Raw genomic sequence first — 15,423 nt, forward strand, 5'->3', positions numbered from 1 at the left:
AACTTCAGTTCTTATTTCAAATACAATTTAAGTTATACACAGACATGCATAGTAATGTGCAAGAATATTAATTATAATTACAATAATATAGTCCCTTGTTTGTATGACACTCTTCAATCTGTGCGGCTGCTTACAGTTTCATAAACCATCCTTATCTAAAACGCAATCATTTATAAACAACAGATTCATACACTTAACTGCACTACGTTCATAAATTAATATTTCCAGACTAAACTGGATGGAATTAATTATTCTTATAATAAATGGTGATTGGGAGTAATTCCACAGAAATGTTTGATAATTTTATGCATAAGAATGTACATCTATGATTGATTCGTAAAAAAAAAATAATAAATAAATACATTCATTATAGATATTGTTAAATGAGTCTGGGACTGCAGAGGACAGAAAAACCCATTATTAATACATTTACAGATACTGAACAAAAATATGAGTATATAAAAATGTCTTTTACACATGTTACGATATACGTATATAATTATCAAAATGGTTTAGAGTCATTCGGGAGTAAAAACAAATCAGTCATCAATGTTCAAAGAAAATTTCATATGCAGGTGATCCAACAAAAATGTTAAAAGACTTGCCTGTCGAGTAATAATTGTGAGAACCGAAACCTATAATAATATATTTAGTTTAGACATTTCTGTAATGAATAAGTTTTTTTTTTTACAATATTATCAAGAATTGCTATAGTAGATTCACTTCACTCTTGATTGGCTGTTGATAAACCAGTCACAGGCTGGAAACTCTCAGTGTCTCGAGAAAGTTCACATAGGCAGGATGTATGTTCCACTTCTCCTGAGGGCTATCAACAGCCAATCAGGAGCGTTGTAGGGGACTGGCTTAGACATCAGATGCACGGTTAATGTGAATCTACTATAGTAAATTATTCTCTCACAAATACCAACAATTTTTTTTTTTTTTTTTTTTTTTTTTTTTTTTTTTTTTTTTTTTTTTTTTTTTTTTTTTAGGGAAATAGCCCTGGAACCCTCCCCCGAGAGAGAGTCACACTACGATATTTTGTTATTTCTATTTTTCTTCCATAATTGAGGTCTTCCTGACTAAGGTTGACTAGCGTCTCGCTCACCTCCCAAAGTTTCTTGCCAGTCCTCGATCTTTGGCCAGATCCGATCTTGGTGAAATCTGAAAGTAAATAAATAGATAAATTATTAATTAGTGACATGTGTGGATTATCTCAAATTTCAGATATAATTCCTCGAAATGCTAACATTCGAAAATGCTGGTAATAAAGAAAGTGTGATGTTCGGGCAAAGTTTGCGATGAACAGATAAAGATAAAACTTTGCTATATATATATATATATATATATATATATATATATATATATATATATATATTATATATATATACGTGTGTGGCAATTCCGTGATAGGCCTTGCTATTAAGCTCATCACAGATGAACTTCACTTAGACATGCAGGATAAGATTAACCAAAACGAAATAGTTGTTCTACCTGCTGCTTTCCTGACCTTTTATTTTGCATTCTTTACCCTCTATGGCAAAACATCAGTTACCTGTGAATGCCCCTCAAGATTTTACATAGTAGTTTAATTGTTGACTCCTGGTCATTTTCACACGAAGTAAGAATCTGTAATGTTAGAGCTAAAATGATTATAGTACTTAAGTCGTGATTTTGATTGTTATAGTATTTTTTTACATGGACCAAAGACTGTGACTAGACATATATCCTAAATGTAAGTTAGCCAGTGTTATAAAGCTAGTTTTTTTTTATTTATTTTATTTATTCATTTTTCATAATGATGTTGGGTGAAGAAAATGTTATGTTCAATGAAGAGAACATAAGGTACTGCTGTAAGAGTATCAATTCCGCAATGACAGTTTCCTTGCTCGAACGACAAACGGGTCTGTCAACAGAGACGAACACAGATTTTACCTTGCAGTCAGCGAAGTATTCTCCGGAGATTTTTTCCACTTCTTCTGACACCGCTAAATGGATAGAGGTTTGAGCACCGAGCGCTTCATCCTGAAAATGCAAAATTAAAATGTCTTATAATGTAAAAGACTTCCATGGCATCAGGATTAGGCTCCTGAAGCCCTTTGGGGTCTGATGCTTTGTAATTATGAATTTTGCCTATCAACCTACAATCTAATCCTCTGTAGTATATCATCAGTATTTTAAGAGGATTATTGTTGATTTAATCATTATAATTAAAAGACTTTTGGATATAACGTAAGCTTAAAGGCCGTTTCACTGTAAAAATGTTTTAATTTTAATTATGAACATAAACAACTCACCTAAAGAACTTAAAATTAAAGCAAAATGCAATTAGCAAGAGACCTTTCACAGAGACGGTATTTAAACTTCTTGGGGGCAAATATGTATAAGATAATATCATTAGTAGTAAAATGTCACTGGTTTCAGCATTACTGTAATTATATCTAAATTTTACACCTTTCTCACATTTCAGATCAGATACATAACAGGGACCTCATGTGTTCCTTTAACCAAACATATTCGGTTTCAGATACTTGTGAAAATAAAGAGATGCAGACATTTCGTAAAGGATGCACGCAAGGAAAGGGAGCCAAAGTTTGATTCACATTAGTAGCAAAATAATTCATAAATATGGTGGACTGCAGTACACAAGGATCACATCCTACACATTTTTAAAATAAAATGCACGTTTCATTACAAGTGATGTTGTCATTGATAAACATGTGCTTAAAACAATTCGATAACATTTTAAAATCCATTTGATATTTGAATTTTCTTCTTTTGTTCTTTCGTGAACTTGTAGCTTTTTGTAAAATTAAACAGTGGAAATCCGACCACACGATTATAAAACCGTATGAGTTTCACCCTAGTGTTTATGTTGTGAATCCACTGGTCACCTTTGAGTTCCTAAGTAGATTAATTAACTATTATTTCCTTAATTTTAGAAGGATTACTAAAACATGGTGATATTCGAGTCTTACTTTGCCCATCAGTACGAAGAGAAATCCGACCAGAAAGCTTATTATTTTAACTCCTTGTTTGTAAAAGATTTCGGTGTTTACAAATCCAGGGTGAAGGCAGTTCGTTGTCACCCCTATCGACAAGAAAGAAAAAGAGTGATGAAATAAACTGTATTGGCACAAGCATCTCTTATTACCTGAAGGCGTTCATATGATTAAGTTCCAGGTGAAAGGGAAAACGGGAGGGTTATTGGTGCATAAGACATTACCTTCAATACTCCACAATATTCTATCTTGTGAAAGGGAACTTGGGGATCACTGGTGCATGAGATGTGGATTAAGCATTTTTCGCTCTCTCTCTCTCTCTCTCTCTCTCTCTCTCTCTCTCTCTCTCTCTCTCTCTCTGTCTCACTACGTTGTTTGTAAAGGAAGTTGATCGAAAGCTTAATGATAACAGATCTATATCGAACTTTAAAACTAGGAAAAAAACCACAATTTGGAGAACAAATATATTTATTAAATCCCAACACAGTTTCGAAGCGTCATGCTCCTTCTTCAGTGTGGAGGCACACTTGAGAGAGGTGACGAAGCGCTCCGAAACTGTATATGAAATTCATAGATATGTTTTTCCTCCAACCTGTGTCTCTTTTTATGTGATCGGCAGCTTATTGACAACGTAATCCAGTAGAGTAGTTGGGAAATAGAAGTACGAGATTACCCGGAATAAATCTGACGTCCTGTTGCGAACTTCGTGATATATTTGGGGCAAAAACAGTTAGTTTTTACTTATCTACCTCTTTCACACCACAATACCAGATAACTGGGTAAATAATACTGTGATTAGCTACTGATGAAGCATACCTCAGATGTTAACGTGAAGCTTGTCACAGAACATCTAATGTTATTCATTACTGGAACTTGTGATACTAGTATTCTCATTGCACGGGTAAAATGGGAGATATAACCTATTGCATAAAACGCAAAGATGAGTGGGGCTTATTTCCAAAGGCAATTAGAGAAACAGTTTGCGAATGGAAGATAAGGTCGCTACATTTGTCACGTTACCTAGGTAGTAGTGCATTTACAGAACGATTAAAAGGCTACGACAATGCTATTTGTGACCCTGTGGCGGGATCACAAGCTTTAAAAAAAAACAAGCGGGTAAATCCCCCCCCCCCCCCCCCCATAAACCCCCCCCCCCCCCCCCCCCCCCCCCCCCCCCCCCCCCCCCCCCCCTAACACCTAATCACTCTGCCAAACCCACCCTCAGTCACACTTTCCTCTTTACACTACAGAATACAAGCAGGACAATTGACCCATACCTACACACAGAGCAAAAACAACAAGCACATGTACTTACCAACCACTCCAGATACTCCGGGCTATGCTGTGCTGTGTGCTGGCCAAGGTCACTGAGACACCACCAATTACACGACAAAAACCAAGAGCCACAACCCAACAACAACAACAATTAAGGACCACAACTCAACAACACAACACCCAAGGACCACAACTCAACAACACAGCAAACCAACAAGGAACATAACCACAACTCAACAACAACCAAGAAACACAACCACAACAAAAGACCAATGCACAAACAATTACCAACTCAAAAAATACAACAACAGCAAAACACACACACCCACTAACAACCCAACAACAACAACCTCAACCACAACAACTCGCATATAATCCAACAGGAACTCACATACAACTCAACAAAAATCTCACAGAACAACAACTCCTAAGCAACCAATATCAAACCCAACAACAATCAGCAACAAACCAATAAACACACTACTCAAATAACTTAACCAATCCCTCAATACTTTCCACAGACCGCTGCTAACACTACTGAGTATCACAGCCTCTGACTAAAGACTCACTCAAAACAATGAACTCTGATCTCTAACAGTACCAGCAGACAACTGAAAGAAACTCTCAACAGCCAACTCCATTTGTTAACCATCCAATCACCAATTCCCCCCCCCCCCCCCACCCCCCCCCCCCCCCCCCCCACCTCCTCTCTCTCTCTCTCTCTCGTCTCTCTCTCTCTCTCACACACACACAGACGTTGTCAAATGGAACTCCATAACCCTCCATATTTCCTCCCCCATTACATGCACAACGTCTCCTTACACTCACACCCACACTAAATAGCCTTCCGCAACACCACGGATGCTTGGACGGCAGGTCCCCTGGATCTTGTTTGAGGGCCCTCATACCACACTCAGTTACAACCACCATCAACTTCTCCCAGACCACTTCCAGTCAGACTCCCATTACCATCTCCCTCACTACCATCCTCCCAAATCCCATTCACTATCTCATCTACCCCTTCTAACTTTTGTCCGAATATCTCTCGTAACTCTGCCACTTAATCACTTACCTCAGTTACACTCCTGCCAAACTCCTGAAGAGACTCATTCATACTGCCAACTACATCCTTACTATCTGATTCCCTTCCTGGTGAAACTTCACTAAACCCTGACAATTCAAACCCACACACACTATACGTATCATTCCTCCCCTCAAAGTCATCTGTATTACATGCCTTATCCACTACTACCCTAACACTAACCCCTCTATCATGTAGCTCACGTTTCTCCCTTTCATTCCGCTTTCTTCCATATTCAGCCAACCCTTAACTGCCGATCTTCCAGACCCATTTGCTCACTGATACTTGGCTCACATTTATTCACTTTCAACCACTCACTCATCACATTCTCCTGAACATACTGCCGCACACTAGATGACCCACCCAACTGAATCCCCTTTTCCCTTAGTTTCCCGAATTCCCAGTCTGACTCATCCTCTTTTGCCTACACACACTCGCCACGTGACCTTCCATTCCACATTCAACAGACTTCGCACGCTGTTCTTTACACATCCTAGCATAATGCCCGTTCTTCCCGCAGTTGGTGCAAACTACGTTCATACGGGTACCCCGACATCCACTAGCTATGTGCCCTGCCTGTCCACACCTATAACATTTAATATCCCTATCTTTCTGACACTCGCTCACTAAATGCCCTGTTTGCCCACACCCGAAGCACGCTCCTAATGCCCACCGACATTCATTCTTCCTGTGTCCTGGCTTACCACATCTATAACACTGCTGCTCTCGCTCACAATTAACTGACCCCATTCTTCCAAAATTCGCACTCCTATCTCTTTTAGGGCCAACTACACACACATTACTTGCCCTAACACTCTATCTACCGCTTGCTCTGCCATTCGCTTCGGCCCTTCCAAAACTGCCTCCCTATAGCTTTTAAATTCTGGTATAACCTCAGCTACTTCAGTCCTAACACTAACACTTCTACTCTTTTTCATACACCTATCTAGCTCGTAATCTTCTACTATTTCTAAAATGTCGTTCCACATTAATCTTTCATTCGTCCATTGCATTTTCTCCTTACGTTGCAGATTCATAAACTCGTATATGCTCTCTGGTACAGTCGCCAACAACTTTTGCACTAACTCCTTACACTCATTTATCCCTTCATCCCTAACTTTTTCCTGGCTAATGTTTCTAACCTACAGACATACATTGACAATGACTCACCAACATTCATTCTTGCTGCTTCAAAATCTTGCTTTCTCCTATATCTAACGCTATTCTTTATCCTCTTTGCCTGTTCTACAATCCTGGCTTTCACACTATCATATGGCACATTCCCTACACTCATCATTACCCCATACATACTCAACAAATATCCTGTCAAAAAGCTACCTAACTCTTGCCTAGACTCTTGTTATCCCCATACTTTGCCTCACAATACCTCTCATATTCCTCAAAAAAAGTCCCCTATGTCCCTACTACCATATTCCTCGTATTGTGCACATCGGCGTACCTCTCTCATATACACAGCCTCTCGTACTTCCTGCTCACTCTCACTCTCACTTTCACTACTTCCATTCTGACCCTTCTTTCCCTCTCACTTTCGTCACGGTTACTCTCATCCACTCACTCTTTCACATTCTTTACAACTCCTGGCACATCACAAGACCCAGTAGGCCTACCTCCTGCAGCTCCCTCTCCCATAAATCCCTTCATCATTTCCTGCATCATCTCTTGCACTGAATTCATCATTAACCCGAATTTTTCGTCCATTTCTCAACCATTCTCTCTTCCGCTCCTTTCACCTCTTCTTTCAATTCCACATTCGCACTCCTTAGCATTCCTCTCATTTCCTCTAACTCGCTCTTCAGCTCCTCACACTCTACCCTCAACCTCTCATTCTCCACTTCCAACCTTCCTTAGCTTCCCTCGCCAACCGTAACTCTTCCTTCAGCCTTTCTATCTCCTTCAACCCTTCCATTCTCACTTTCTCCACCAATTACACCACTCCACCACAATCGTCCTGCAACTGCCGCACCAACTGTCCCTGTTCGGGCGCCAAAAAATAATGTTGCGGGATCACAAGCTTTAAAAAACAAGCGGGTAAATCCCCCCAACATAAACCTAATCACTCCAGCTACCAAACCCACCCTCAATCACAATTTCCTCTTTACACTACAGAATACAAGCAGGACAATTGACCCATACCTACACACAGAGCAAAAAAAACAAACACATGTACTTACCAACCACTCCAGATACTCCGGGCTATGCTGTGCTGTCCACTGGTCAAGGTCACTGAGACACCACCAACTACACGACAAAACCAAGAACCACAACCCAACAACAACAATTAAGGACCACAACTCAACAACACAACACCCAAGGACCACAACTCAACAACACAGCAAACCAACAAGGAACACAACCACAACTCAACAACAACCAAGGAACGCAACCACAACAAAAGACCAATGCACAAACAATTACCAACTCCAAAAAAACAACAACACAAAAAAGCAAAACACACACCCACTAACAACACCAACAACAACCCTCAACCACAACAACTCACATATAATCCAACAGGAACTCACATACAACTCAACAAAAACCTCACAGCACAACAACTCCTAAGCAACCAATATCAAATCCAAAAACAATCAGCAATAAACCAATAGCACACTACTCAACTAACTTAACCAATCCCTCAATACTTTCCACAGACAGCTGCTAACACAACTGATTATCACAGCTTCTGACTAAAGACTCGCTCAAAACAATGAACTCTGATCTCTAACAGTACCAGCAGACAACTCAGAACTCTCCAACAGCCAATCCAATCGTTAACCATCCAACCACCAACTATCCTCTCTACTCTCTCTCTCTCTCTCTCTCTCTCGCTCTCTCTCACACACACACACACGACGTTGTCAAATGGAACTCCATAACTCCTCCATAACCCAAAGGATAGCAATTGACAGGTGCAAGGAAGGGGAGTCGTACCTCTTTTCACTAGATATGTGAAAATTAAATGTGCACCAAACGCCTTCCACATTTGGTCTGAAAATCTAGTGATCGAAGCTCAAGTTCATTTTTGTAAAGTGGCTTACCAATATTACACCTCAGAATTATACCTGTGCAAAGCAGGAATCCTGCAGTGTTGTGTTCTTTCTATTTCATGTTACAGGGAAAACTGAAGTTAAATGAATAGAGATAGAAAAAGCAAACAGTTGGTTTATAAAAAAAAAAAACAAAAAAAAAAAACATTTTATTAGTGTTAAGCATTCATCTTTAAATTTTAGCCATAAAATATTGATATAAAAAAAAAACAAATGTGAATTTTGTATAAAAACAATCACATGCACTATAACCTGTCCTTGTTAATTGGTAAACCCGACTATAAAGACAGATTTTAGATTATAATGTCATTGATCATTGAACACTATCCATTCAGTTACAAGAGTGTACTTTTGGCATCTTTCTTTACGGCCCTCCATGGCACAAGACAGTGCCACCAATCTGCTTCAAATGAATTTTGAATTATTAAACTTAGACTATAGTCGGCAAGTATGTAATGTCATCCAACGTAGCTTTAAACTGAATTGCAAAAAAAAAAAAAAAAAAAAAAAAAGCTATCCCCATGGATTGGTTTTCTTATAAACTTCATCTAAAGCCTCACAAATAAACAATGAGGCATTTAGGTGAATACCCACTCCCACTGAAGGGATCCAGCCACCCCCCCCCCCCCCCCCCCCCCCCCCCCCCCGCGAGAAAGCACCACGGGCGAACACACTCCCATTGAAGAGAATGCCATTTGTATTTCAACTCCTCCTTCCCTACCTGTATCTTTCATCCTCTCTGCCAGTTCCACAGTGAAAAGAACATTAGCTAATTTGCTATGTCCGTAACTGGCCGATGAGCCAGGATATGGCGTCTTTTCATAATTCAGGTCATCTACCACGAAATTCTTGCTAAAGGAATGAGCAATTGAGGAGACGTTGACGACTCTGCTTGGTGCACTTTTCTTCAGGAGATCTGCAATGTTGTCGAGACACTAGTTAATTATATAAGATAATGTGTTTTACTAAAATCTACTCATAAAGCTCAAACTATAGAATTTAATGTCTTGAATTTGCTCCATGTGAAATTGAAATTTAACACAATACGCAAATAAAAGTTTCTTGACATTACATAACATGGGAATGTTTTGAACCCAATTCTAGTAATGCACATTATTTATAAACATATATTCATTTCAGTAAATAATTCTAAAACAGCAATTTATACAAAGTTTAGATCAATCCTATATTTGGTTTTCACTGATGTTATTAGAACCGTTATTTTTCGCTATCATATTCGGTAAATACTAGCAATTCATTATTATCATGAAAAATTTAGTTTTGTTGTTAAATTTCAAAACATAGAATTGACATTTTAACACTTTAGATCCTACCTTTTCATCTTGCTTAAAAGGTGAATTAAAATGATACATTTGTAATAACTGATACATTAACAAAAACAGCACATCAGCAGTTTATTCAGGTCTATGAGAAAAAGGAATATTTTAAACTTAAAAACTGACTAAAGAATTTCAAAGGGTTTGTCATTGGTTGAGTAAAAGCAACATGATGAAGGGAATCCAGTCTCCCCCTTACAAAGACCCTAGTTTCCTCTGAAGGGAATCCAGTCTCCCCCTTACAAAGAACCTCAAGTGAGTACCCACTTCCACTGAAGGGAATCCAGTCTCCTCCCTAGAAAGTACCCAAAGTGAATACCTACTCCTACTGAAGGGAATCCAGTCTTCTCCTAACAAAGGACCTGAGGTGGATACCCACTCCCATTAAAGGGAATCCATTTTCCACCATGTGAATAACCACTCCCCAAATGAAGGAAACCCCATACAGAACAGAATCCCAGGTGAACACCTATTACTAAGGCGGGCGGGGCTATACATTACCTAAGAGCAGTGTGGTCAAGAGAAATGTCCGAAATGATTTGTTGCCATCGTTAGTTCTAAGCCATCCGAGGTCAGTTGTTTTTGGGTTGGAGCCGCCATTCCAGCGTTATTTACCTGTTGGCGAGAAATAAAGTGTAATAGTTAAGTGTAATGTGAAAATATAGAACACAAGCAATTGGTATGAGCCATTACCCGACATGGCGAACGAGTTACATTCTAGACGGCAGTTCGAATGTCGAATTATTCGTAAGTTTATTTTACTGTGCTTAGTACATTCCCTAGTTAACTCAGGAGTCATGGATTATAGTATTTTCCCTGTATTTTTTAATCATGCAGTATTACAAAAAAACGTTTAGAAGTTATAGTATGGTTGGAAAATTTTGGAAATTTGTGCGCATTTTGGAGCATTTAAAGCCATATAAAATTCACATTGGAGTAAATCTTATTATTATGATTATTTCAAAGCCTAGGGAGGCAAACCAAGTCTCGGGGTGGGGGCATCAGTGTCATAAAGGGAACCAGTGGCCACCCCCCAAACGACGCCCCTGCCAACGGGACGATGCGTACCAGAATGTGGAGCTGCTTTTCGTTGTCGATGATGTCCTTCGCGAACCTCCTAACGGAGTTGAGGTCGGAGGTGTCCAGTTGCTTGACGTAGACTTGGCCGTTCCCGGTCGTCCCGATGATGTCGTCTTTTGAAAGATATTTGTCACTTTAACAGAGGATTTTAGCTCGTGCCTATTATCATTCATTATCATGAAAATTGCTGAAACAGAACTCAAGAGGAAAATATTTCATATTTCCTGCGAAGGATAAAGTGCAAATCTTCACTGGATACAGAAATTTATGATTAATGTTTAATATTTTGTTCCTTTGATTAAAATATAAGTAAAGATACGGATTAGTTAAAACTTCTTATTAACAGCCTCAGGTAAGTTTGTTATTATTATTATTATTATTATTATTATTATTATTATTATTATTATTATTATTATTATTGTTGTTGTTGTTGTTGTTGTTGTTGTTGTTGTTGTTGTTGTGAAAAAATTCACAGTCTCGTGAAGAACAAATTGTTAAAAAATCCACAATTATATATTAGAATATCTCTATATATAAAAAAACAAAGTTTTCGAACACCATCAGTGTAGACGTTAAAATGTAAGGTGAGAGGGTAGTTCCCTCCTGAAGAGCATCTAAAAAGGTGGGCGGGGCGAGAAAATAACAGCCCATCATCGAAGTGCTGGTTCGAGTGTTATGTAATTATTATTCATAATAAGAATAAGGCCATAAGCTCGATCAGAATGCTACCATAAAACGCAACCAGTTTAAGGGAGGAAAGGCCATAAAAAGGTGAAGAATACAGAAGGAAAAATACTTACTTGCAGAGGAAATCAATCATTAAAAAAAGGAAGAAAAAAAAACAGTTGTTTTGCTACAAACCTGCTACTCTTTTCGCCTTCGCTACATTTCTGCAAGCAAGGATGACACGAGCGCCTCTGCGGGCCAAGTCTTTCGCTGTCTCCTTCCCGATACCTGAAAAGTGATGAATAATTTTAATGCTTCATGATATGGGTTCATACTTCATTTATACTCCTTTAGAAATCTGTTGAAAAACTGCATCTAACACTTGCAAGATTTAGCATCAAGAGAAAGTCGGAGTATTAACTAGAAAATCAGACCTCTCCGTTACTTTAGAGATACTGTAGATGTGAAAGTCACTGAAATCATGATTAATTTCTTCATCATCCTCGAAAATCCCCAATAACTGCATCAGAAAAGTAGGGACATAAATTGAAACACATGTAAAATAAGAATGAGAGAGAGGGGAGGGGAAAAGATGTCGAAATCAAACAGGGAAAAAATAAACAAATATTTATCTTCGGTATATAATGAGAAAATGAAAGTTTAGGACAAATGACAACCAATTTCAGTGGAGACTCATCAGCAAGAAAATATGGTGACAATTTTTAAAAACGAATGAAGAGAGTCGCAGTCCACATACCTGCCGAAGAACCAGTGACTATTGCAGTTTTTCCATACAATAGTCTTTTTCGAAGGACAAACCCCTGACCGTCGTTGGTAGATGACCCGAACAGCCACAATTAACGAAATGATTCCAACTATCCTAAACGCCACATGGTCAAAGTATAGTATCCTGGGCAATAGATAATTATATGAACGGCAAGAACACTCAGTAGATTTACCTCAATCATTCATTTTATATAAAATGCATGCACACATTATATATATATATATAAAGTATATATATATATATATATATATATATATATATATATATATATATATATATTTATATTATATACATATATATATATATATATATATATATATATATATATATATATATATATATATATATATATATATATATATAGATTTATGACTCACCACCGGACCGAACCCCAGTCCGGGGTGTTATCAATTCACACTAGCTTGTGAGGGTGAATTGGTAACCCCCTGGCCTCTCATTTGAAAGACCACGGTTTGGTCCCGATGTGAGTCAGAAATTTATTTCTGTGAAACACGTTCCTTTACGTTCATTATATGCATGTATGTATATATCGTGACGAAGTGCCAAGTATCTGGTTACTACACTTACCATTCATTAATTGTTACCTCACAACAGCCAGACACCTGAACCTTCATCACAGGTACTAAACGACTGAATACTCTCAAGGCAACAGTAATCCCTTAAACAACTTACCAGTATTGCAGAAAATCAGATGAGTTCATCAAAAGTGGGTGAGGTATCTTGTAAGTAATTAAATTTAATTAAAGGGCATCACTCCATCAACAACTTTAAATGTCTAAGTATTTCCCTGATTTCAGAAGTCTAAGTACTTCCCTGGTTCTAAGTCACTTCAAGTAAATTGAAGGAAAACAGATCAATTACCACTCTATGTTTCTACCTAAATAAATCACCAAAGATAATCACTAATATACTGGTGTATTAAAACACTTAGAAAAATTTTAAATACAAAATAATTTATTATTAAACTCAAAATTTATAAGTGAAATTCACAATATCAAGGAAATTACTGTTACTTGAAAACAAAGCAAAGTTTAATTTATTCCTGAATCAATTATGTAAAATTAAATCAAAATTAATTTATCACAAAATTCAAGAAAATTAATTCAATCAAAATTCAAAGTGTTAGGCAATATTTAAAATTTGGAAATTAATTCACAAGTGCTAAACTACAATAAAACTTGAAAAGAATTCTAAGTAAATGCAAATTAATTCACAAGTGTTAAATTCAATTAAATGCGCAACGATTAAGTAATGAAAATAACTAAGTTAATCAAATTGTGAATGCAAATGAAAACACAGAAAAATGTGGAAAATACCAAAATTGCAAAAAGTACTAATCACACAGAATATAAGAAAAAGACACACTTCAATAAGAAAATGAATAAATGCACAAAACATAAAAATCACTTCAAATGAAACAAACACAAAATACAAAAGTTTGCAATGTGTAAAAATATAAATTATTTTTTCTATCCACTGTCAATATTAGTTTAAATTTTTGTTTCCAAACCTTGTTTAACTATTAGTTTTATTAGTTTTTCTTAAAGTTTTCGTAAACCATTAGGGGTTTAACCTTAGTTTTTAGTTGCAACTAATAAAAATATAACACGCTTTACCTTCTTGGTATACCAATTTCTTTCTTTCTGCTGCAGCTTGTTCAAAAATTCACCACAACAATTCACAATATTTCTCAAAAATGGGTGCCGTTACACACTTTACAATGTTGTTAGATTCCAACAAAAAGCACTAAATAATACTAAATAACTCTAAGAAATATCCAATCTGAAATCTTCAAGTTATGAGTGACCATTCATTAAGTATTAAATCGTTACATTACTTTGAAATCAAAAGTGCTGAACGAGCAAGAGAGAGAGAGAGAGGAGGTCTGAACGCTGTGCGGTTCTAAGAAAAAATGAAATCTTTTGCTCTCGGAAACTGGATAGTGGAGATGGCACAAAACGTTTTTAGCATGCAAAAGATGATGCAATGCTTCTAGAAGCTACGAACATGACGCAACTTTACAGAAAAACTCGTGAAATCCGCAATTGGTTTCGGCAAAGAAGTACACATATGAAACCAATATACAGTCATGTACGTACTAGCTCAACAAAGACACGTACCCGATCGAGACAGACTCGAGCAAGCAAGATGATTGACATGTTTTTAAAAACAACAGAGACTCGAGTTCCTCTAATCTCAAGGCGATGAAAAGTTACTGAAACAACTCTAGCTTCGAACGGACAAAGATAATCTCTCTCTTTCTTTACATTTTACGTTGTATACTCTTTTTAAATTACGTTATGCGAAATCTGAACACACATTTTTAACATCATAACTCTAAAGCTAGCTAAGGAATCTGAAAAATGTTGCAAAGCTCATATATAACATTTTATACAGTCAAGGAGAAGATATATGCATTTTGAAAGTAGTAACATATAATATAATATATATATATATATATATATATGTGTGTGTGTCTATATATATATATATATATATATATATATATATATATATATATATATATATATAGGCGCCCGTTTTTTTTACAATGGCTGTGATCCGCTACAATTGGCAACAGGAGTTTGTGAAAAAATGGAAAAATCGATCTATGGATCTCCCGATGGTGAAGGAAGGTCGATATATACAGTATGCGAGTTAATACCATTTGCAATTTGTGCTCAAAGTATACCATAAGAAAGACGGTGAAAAGGTTTCCGTCTTCCTTCATGTTTCTTTAAAGGGCGAGAAAGAGAGAGAGAATGTTGCTAATTATATTTTTAATTGAAGGTAATTGTCACCTACTTTCTCCATGCATGTAGAAAAGCCTCATTCACTTTAAAATATCAAGTTCAATCTCGATTCCAAACAAACTATAAATGCTAAATTTCGGGCACCTGTTTCAGTCATTGCATATCATCAACCGTTGTGCCATTACCGGCATATGTTTATACAGAGAAAATCTCTCTCGTTTGTTAAAACTGAAGTAACGTGATTGTAAAGACTCCAAAGAAACAGGAAATGTTCAGCGGGTTGAACAAAAGATTACTGTCCTAACAAATTACCGACAGCAGATGTGAAATGCAAAGGAGTTATTTCATACTTC

The 15,423-nt window shown here is 37.1% G+C and overlaps 1 pseudogene; it reads right to left on the reverse strand.

Annotated features, from left to right (window-relative positions):
• Window positions 1-988: 988 nt before the first annotated feature.
• The window catches only part of LOC135206794 (retinol dehydrogenase 11-like), a 17,657-nt pseudogene continuing 3,222 nt past the window's right edge, over window positions 989-15,423 (reverse strand).

This window comes from Macrobrachium nipponense, chromosome 31 (assembly GCF_015104395.2).
Source record: "Macrobrachium nipponense isolate FS-2020 chromosome 31, ASM1510439v2, whole genome shotgun sequence".
NCBI lineage: Eukaryota > Metazoa > Arthropoda > Malacostraca > Decapoda > Palaemonidae > Macrobrachium > Macrobrachium nipponense.